Here is a 9376-nt window from a genome sequence, read left to right as displayed (position 1 = left end):
AGCTACGTATGAGATGAGGCCAAATAAAATGATGTGTGTGATTCCTATAACATCTTTGAAAAAAATAGGGTAGGTAGGTAGGGATTTTTTTTAAATTTTATAATAAAACATGTCTTAGGAAACATGTATACTAAGTTTCAAGTTGATGTAACTTTTATAACTTCATCAAAAACTACCTTGACCAAAAACTTTCACCTGAAATTCCTATAACATCTTTGAAAAAAATAGGGTAGGTAGGTAGGGATTTTTTTTAAATTTTATAATAAAACAAGAATGTGTCCATAGTACACGGATGCCCCACTCGCACTATCATTTAATATGTTCAGTGGACCGTGAAATTGGGGTCAAAATTTTAATTTGGAATTAAAATAAGAAAGATCATGTCTTAGGAAACATGTGTACTAAGTTTCAAGTTGATGTAACTTTTATAACTTCATCAAAAACTACCTTGACCAAAAACTTTAACCTGAAATTTGCACTATCATTTCTATGTTCAGTGAACTGTGAAATTGGGGGTCAAAACTCTAATTTGGCATTAAAATTAGAAAGATCATATCATGGGGAACATGTGGACTAAGTTTCAAGTTGATTGGACTTCAACTTCATCAAAAACGAACTTGACCAAAAACTTTAACCTGAAGCGAACGGACGCACGAACGAACGAACGGAGGCACAGACCAGAAAACATAATGCCCCTCTACTATCGTAGGTGGGGCATAAAAAACTTTTAATTGAGTCTTTGGAAGAGAATTCTGACTTGATATGACTTTAACGGTGCTTATTGAAAAATGACCCAAAATACTTTAAAGGTAATCTATTTCTAAGCTTAAGATATAGGGTAGGTAGGCAAATATGAAACACACATCTTTTTTTATTTGGCTTGAAGTGATTATGAAATAACTTATGCTTTTTTATTAAATAGAAGTGTTGTTAAATTATTATAGATCATAGTTTATTTGTGTAAAAATTTATTTATGCATTGCTTAACAGGTTGAGTATGATGAATTATACAAATACATACGAATATAATTTAATTGTTTACATATGAGCATTATGTTTTACTTATCCCATTGAAACCAACACAACAGGCTATTTACTGTTTCCCCCATGGTCAGTGGAGGATCCAGAAATTTTGACTGACATATGGGGGGGGGAAGGGGGGGCGCTCCAGTCATGCTTCAGTGATTCCCTATATAATCATTTTTTTTCATGAAAGGGGGACCGGGCCCGCCCCACCCCTGGGTCCGCCTATGAATGCCAAGCTATTAAACTAATTCATCCCGGGTTCATCTATATAACAAGTTGTTGCGAATAGTGATTTAGTGTTTACATGTACATTTTCCCCAGACCATCATTGTCAAGCTATTCGACTAAATCGCCCGAGTTCATTTATATATATACTAGTATATTAAGTTACTGCGAATAGTGATTAAAGCTAGGTTCACACTGCCGATCAGACCAACTCGACCAATCTTGATCAAGACAAATTAACCGATCGGGTGACTGGTCTATCTCAATCGACAAGACTGTTCGGGGTGGTCTACCTTTGTCGTCATCGATCTGGCTTTCTACCCGAGAGTTTTTGACATGTCAAAATCATTAGAGTAGGGATAGAGAAGCCAGTCACTCGAGAAGAGATCGAGAATTCGTAGAGTAGCCATCGAATCGATCGGGAAAGGATCGTGTAGAGATCGAGTTTAGTCAGAATACCAATAGTTTACCGATCAGTTCTCGATCATTTCGGTCTTTGCTCGATATGTGGTCAAGATTAACTCGATCAATGCCCGATCGCTTCATGATCACTGCGACTTCTATATACATATATTTACATCTCAGACAAACAAGACCAAAACCCGATCTCTACGCGACCACATTCGATCGCTCTTCGATCTCTACTCGGTCGTACACGAGTATACATGACTGCTACACGATTCTTTAAAAATGTGTGCAGCTCTGATTAATTTTCATAACTTTGCTTCTGCAAAAATATATTTTCAGTATTTATTTTTAAATGAACACAAACTCGTCACGAACGAATGAACGAACGCACGGATGTACAGACTAGAAAACATAATGCACATAAATGGGGCATAACAATTTATTGTTGAATGTGAAAGTAGTGATTTGGCAAAAATGAAAGTACTAGGGTAGAGACTAGAGGGAGGCAGGACCTTTTTCGTGACTTCGGGATCGGGTGTTTTTATGCTCAGGATCTGGGGATTGATCAATACGGGATCCGGGAATATATTTTTCGATTTCGGTATATGAATTTCTTTAAATTCTGCATCTCGGGATTTCATGTTTTAAAGACCGGGATTTCGGAATCAGGACCCCTCCGACCTACCCTCAAATTAGCCTACGTCGGTCTTAGTCATTTATACAAGATTCATATTCTACTTTTGGCATGTTAATAAGGCTCTCAAAAGGAAAAGCACTGATGGATCCGATTGTCCTAGAAGCATATTTTATAAGACTAATAATGGTCTATATATAAGTAGTTACATTTATTTCATGTTTGAAGCGGTGCAAATTTTTAATTTAATTTGACTTTTACCAAAAGGTGCATTGTAGAAAAGGAGAAGAATAATTGTGGTCTGAGGCCAGAAACGCGAAAATAGTTGAATTTAACAGATCGAACTTTGGAAAAAGGGAGAGTGCTTTTGATACCTTTTCTGAAATTCTCATGATACATAATTATCTTTTACGAACATCATCCTACAACAGTTCACAAGCTGTATATGCCCGCGATTTCGGGGGTGTATTCTAGTATCTTTAAAACAAGCATACGGACCTATACATTTTTTTAAAGCTGAGTAGCGAACTTCCTTAAGACGTTTAAGGTAAATGATTCAGTAGTATAACTATCAGAAGTATTGCGGTTGTCCATACTGTTACGGGAATACCTCTACCTATATGCATAACGAACATCAAATCGATCCATAGACTAAGATGGAATAAGACACTTTTTGCAAAACCAACGTCGTGGCAGAGCAATACTGAATACCGAGGGGTGAAGCATTAACAACAAGAGGACATGACACCAGATTCTTACTACCCTACTCGAGAATGCAAAATTACCACTCCAGCAATCAGTTTTTTTTCCATCTGCAATTCGTCTTGTAGAATGAACTACCATCTGCTACAGTTTACAGATTAAAAGGATTCAAAGGTCGACTCCCCCCTCGACACTTGCATTGCTTCGTGTTAGAAATTTCAGTTCTCATTATATTTAACACCACAATGGCTTTTTACCGGCTTTGTGTACATGTATAGTGTGTTTGAAAGATGTTTCCTTTTAGTCATTTGCGATAATACACTAGAGGGTATCAAAATTATAGGAAGAAGAAGACAAATAGCATACTTTTGTATCTGCTTGGTTAGCTACACAATTTTTCCTGAACTAAGTCTTTTTACTCTCAATGGCATGCATTTATATAAAATGCAGCTAATTTTCCAAAAGATCAACTAGTATAGTTCCCATCTAATTTACCGAGAAGTAAGGCCGTTTATCGGGGGTTGTAGTTTTTCGCTACAAAAAAATGTCATCCCCAATTTGAGGAAGAAAAGTATTTCGTAGTCAAGCAGATGACAAAAAAACTTCAAAAATGTCCTCGGCGAGTGAGTCTTGATACAACCCCAAATATGAATATAATTGCTCAATTGAGGGATAATCATTGTTACTCATTTGGGAAAAAGTGCCCCATGTGTCGTGTTGTCCCCAACCTGTTTAACACGAACAACTTCACAAAATTCACTTAAAGCACTTTGATAAAAATATTATTTAGTATTTTAATGTGAAAAAAAAACATACACGTATTTGGCAAATCTTACTGAGACAGCAAACCTACAACTAGAAATTAACACGAAGAGATAATAATGTATCCTTGAACATCAAGCATGTCCCAGAACATTTCCCAGATATACTTATATACACGTTGATTTATATCTTTTCACTCTTTTCCTGTCACTTTTTTCCATGTTTCGCCTAATGATAAATGTTAAACTTTAATGAAAACCTTGTAAATAATTCTATCCCCAATAACACTTAGCCTTGTCACGTGTATAAATGATGGTAACATTATTTATATCAGGAGTTTAAGTGAACTACATGTATAAACTATGACAAGGTTAGATATATCAAATAACAAGGTTTCTAACTTATTACGTCTTACTTTTAATGCTTTTTATGTGCATCTCGATAGTGAAGCAGCCGATGAATAAAAAATGGCGATGTACTCGGTGTTAAACTTGTTGATATTTAAAACATTCTTATGCATTATAGCCGTAAACAGTTTCTTACTTAATAATCCAGTTGTGGAAACAGATTGTGGAGCGGTGGAAGGAATAGGAACGTCGGTCAACGAATTCAAAGGGATCCCATACGCCGAACCACCTGTTGGAAATTTAAGATGGAAGCCACCAGTTCCAAAATCAAAGACCGCACAGAACTGTTGGACAGGAACATTAAAAGCAAATACGTTCGGAAATTCTGCTATCAAAGGGGAATGGTTAATAAAAGTATAACCTTTGGATCCGAGGATTGTCTCTATTTGAATGTATGGACTCCAAACACTAATAAAAATGCTAACCTCCATGTAATGGTTTGGATCCATGGCGGTTTTTTAAACTATTTGAACGGAAACTGGCCAGCCTATAGTCCTTCTGAAGAGCTCGTTAAGGCAACAAACATGGTGTATGTTAGTATGAACTATAGACTAAATGCTTTTGGTTTTTATGGCATTGGATTTACTATCACAAAGGTCTCCGAATCGAACATCCGGGAACTACGGATTCATGGACCAAATACTGGCACTCCAATGGGTACAAAGGAACATACATAATTTTGGTGGGAATAAAAATTCGGTGAGTAAAATTGTAGGAGAAGGTTGACTATGTAAATTATTATTATATTTATAAAACATTTCTGAGTATCCGGCCACACCTGATCAAATAAGTTTCCATAACATACTTGCATAGACTAACACTTTTTGAGGCAGAGAAGAATAGGAGCATTTGGTATTTGATATTTAAAAATACTCAACATTCTATAGATATATTGGATAAAAATAAACATAGAGGGATTATTTTTGAATAATCAATAATCAACGAATATGTTTATCTAAAATAATTTTCAATTGATAAGTTTCTCTTAAACAATTTTCATCGGACACGCGTTTCTTACAACATTTTCATCTGATATATGTTACTTAGATAATTTCCTCTGATATATTTGAAACAAGAAGTTTTAAAATCCAAAGATAAGATATTCTATAACATAAGAAATGAAAAGTGCATAAAAAAAATATCCAAAACAATTAAAGGACACCTTTGCATAAGTTAGGTATAATTGCATCATTTATGAAAAAGATATTCAATGACAAAAATATTAAGACCATGGCATTTTCTTTGATGCATTGACTTTTCGGAGTTGGGGTAATGAAAACTAATATAAAAATAAGGAGATGTGCTATGGTTGCCAATGGGACAACTATCTACCAAAGTTCAAATGAAGTGGTTGTAAGCAATTACAAAAAATGTATAGGCAACCGTACGGACTTCAACATTGAGAAAAACCCATACCGTATATATTATCGGCTATAAAACTAGGCTCCGACAGCGAAAATAAGAAACAATTCAAAAGAGAAAATTAACGGCCTGATTAATAACAAAACCATTTTTACGAAAAACAAATATGACAGCTTGGGACAGACCCATACATATTTGGCAGGGTTAAACATGTTTGTGATCGCTCAATATCCTCAAATTACGATCCAAGACACGCTCGACCCCCCCCCCCCCTTTTTCTTATTTGAGACCAAGACACGTATACTGTTCCAATAAATCATAGTTTTTGTGTTTCTTTTATCTAGGTGACAGTATTCGGACAGAGTTCTGGAGGTACAAGCATTTATGCTTTATTAGCGTCACCGATGGCGAAGGGACTCTTTAATAAGGCCTGGATGTTAAGTGCGTCTCCTGTCATGAACAAAACTCTGGCTGAGGCGTCCAAAGATAACTTGGTATTTTTGAAAAGTACAAGATGTTCAGACATTAACTGTCTGGTGCAACTTCCGGCAGATGACGTATTAAATGCCATTCCATGGGATGTATTTCCGTACTGGGAAATGGCGGATCAAAATGATCTTCCAACACGTGACCTTTTTGATGGAGCTCTACCAGTGATTGACGGTGAGTAGCGCTGAAATTGTCGTTCCTTAGAGGCCAAAGATAAGGAAGCCATTATATAAATAAAATAACCAAAGCTTTTCTGAAGAGTGATATGTCCCCGTTCTGCTCAAAAACATAATATCATAGCGATGTTAATTTTGGTAAAAAATAGTTATGCTTATGCTTATAATTCCAAAATACCAATCATTCCAAGTTACCTATCATTCCAAGATATCAATCATTCCAAGATACAAATCGTCCCAAAATACCAATCATTCTAAGATACCAATCATTCCAAGTTACCAATCATTCAAAGATACCAATCATTTCAAGATACTAATCATTCCAAGATACCAATCATTCCAAGATACAAATCGTCCCAAAATACCAATCATTCTAAGATACCAATCATTCCAAGTTACCAATCATTCAAAGATACCAATCATTCCAAGTTACCAATCATTCTAAGATACCAATCATTCCAAGATACAAATCGTCCCAAGATACCAATCATTCTAAGATACCAATCATTCCAAGTTACCAATCATTCCTAAATTCTGATAATTCTACATGTACGATACTAATCATATAACCATACCAATCATACCAATATACAGATCATTTCAAGATACTAATCATTCTTAGAAAATCACCATACCAATCATACCAATATACAGATCGTTTCAAGATACCAATCATTCTTAGAAAACCATTCTAAGATATCAATCATTCTAAGATATCAATCATTCTAAGACATCAATCATTCTAAGATATCAATCATTCCAAGATACCAATCATTTCAAGATACCAATCATTCCAAGATACCAATCATTTCACGATACTAATCATTCCAAGATACCAATCATTCTAAGATACCAATCATTTAAAGTTACCAATCATTCAAAGATACCAATCATTCCATTTTACTAATCATTCCAAGATACAAATCATTCCAAGATACAAATCATTCTAAGATACCAATCATTTCAAGTTACCAATCATTCAAAGATACCAATCATTCCAAGATACTAATCATTCCAAGATACCAATCATTCCAAGATACAAATCGTCCCAAAATACCAATCATTCTAAGATACCAATCATTCCAAGTTACCAATCATTCAAAGATACCAATCATTCCAAGATACCAATCATTCCAAGATACCAAGTTATTTCAAGATACCAATCATTCCAAGTTACCAATCATTCCAAGATACAAATCGTCCCAAGATACAAATCATTCCGAGATACCAATCATTCCAAAATTCTGATAATTCTACATGTACGATACTAATCATATACCCATACCAATCATACCAATATACAGATCATTTCAAGATACCAATCATTCTTAGAAAATCATTCCAAGATACCAATCATTATACCCTACATAGCATTCTAAGATACCAATCCTTTTAAGATACCAATCATGCCAAGATACCAATCATTCTAAGATACCAATCGTTCCAAGATTCCAATCATTCCAAGATACCAATCGTTCCAAGTTACCAATCATTCTTAGATACAAATCATTCTAAGACACCAATCATTCCAAGTTACCAATCATTCTAAGATACCAATCATTCTAAGATACCAATCATTCCAAGTTACCAATCATTCCAAGATACCAATCATTCTAAGTTGATGAACAGTTTGTATAACATGACATGTCGAAGTTTGACGTTTTGATTTATGGTTACAGGGACCGTACTTCCGTTGGCGCCAACAGAGGCTTGGAAACGAGGACAAATGGTTGATGTACCAGTAATAATAAGTAAGTTCCTCTACAGCGAACACTATTTAAGATTGAAAATAAACCTACTAATATTTGTGAGGTGCGCTAGGTACGTTATCATACAATAATCTTATTTTTATAGTGAGCCTTTTAGCTGGAAATCGTCGGCTCTAATGTCGTATCGGGGTCCCGGGGAAGCTTATGTTAGATTCCTACCGTAATTGAACTGTAATATATTGGCACTGTTATGACCCATTAGAAGTGCCAGCTAAAACTTCAAAAAAAAAACTTCAAAAGAATAAATTATTTTTGTGTCTTGAACATATTCACTGCTCCAGACTTATTTAAATGTGGAATGTAGGGATCGTCAAGACGACGTTATTTAGTAATGTAATGTAATTGTTAATTTTATTTTATTTTTCATTTTATTTTCTTGATTTTTCTTTTTATGAAAGTCATAACTTTATAATCGTCAAAAAGTATCAAAACTATTGTAACTATTGTAATAAACTTATGCAAATATATGACACTAGCTTTAAAAAAAAATAAGGCAACTCAAACCAACTGTTCTAGCTTTCCATGATCTTTCAATAAGTGACTCAACTACCGCGTTTGTTTGTCTATGTTGAGATGATATATTCAGAACACAGGCACTTGTTTCTATCCATAGGAAGGTCGACTATATATAAATAGTCGACCTTCCTATGGATAGAAACAAGTGCCTATGATTCAGAACGGTTTGAACCACTGAGGTATGATTGAGACATTGATAACTGAAACAAGAAAAAGATATTCATAACATACCTATATAAGTGGTTAATTTTTTGGTTTAAATCAAATTAAATAGTAGAATTTTACATTTTAATTAATCTTGTAGGTACAACTGCTCAAGAAATAGACGATGGCCCGGCTGTTTCCGACATTGCTCAATGGACTTGGGACAATTATACGCAGAGGGTAACAGACAGACTAAGTGAATTTCGGAAGTGAACATATCTCGTGTGTTTGAACTGTATCCATCTGGTGTGGAAAGTCCGGAATACCAGTACACATCTATGGCATCCGACTTACGGGTCACATGTCCTAATATGGAGTTAGCTGGACACATGCAAACATCATTTGATTCTCCAATCTACCATTATGTTTCAAAAGCTCGACCTCAAGTCCCTTCGAAACTTTTGGAATTCCTCACGATGCTCGCTACGCAGCTCATGCGTGGGATGTAATTGCATTTTTTGGTGCAATAAAGCATTATTACAAACCTACCCAAACAGACAACGATTTCATACAAACAATACGACGTGAAATTGTAAACTTCGTACAGACTGGAAAACCATTTTCCGATCGTTGGCAACCATTCCCAAATACTACTGCTCTGATGGAGAGTAACTTAGGTGTAACCGATTTTTACCACAAAGAGCAGTGCCAGTATTGGTCAACAACAGGGTTATACGCATACGCTTGGGTTAATTG

General features: G+C 35.2%; 1 pseudogene; it reads left to right on the top strand.

Annotated features, from left to right (window-relative positions):
* Positions 1-4075: 4075 nt before the first annotated feature.
* Positions 4076-9371, top strand: LOC139492986 (cAMP-regulated D2 protein-like; annotated as a pseudogene).
* Positions 9372-9376: the final 5 nt, after the last annotated feature.

Source organism: Mytilus edulis, chromosome 10 (assembly GCF_963676685.1).
Source record: "Mytilus edulis chromosome 10, xbMytEdul2.2, whole genome shotgun sequence".
In the NCBI taxonomy this organism is placed as follows: domain Eukaryota; kingdom Metazoa; phylum Mollusca; class Bivalvia; order Mytilida; family Mytilidae; genus Mytilus; species Mytilus edulis.
This window is presented reverse-complemented; position numbering and strand designations above follow the sequence as displayed.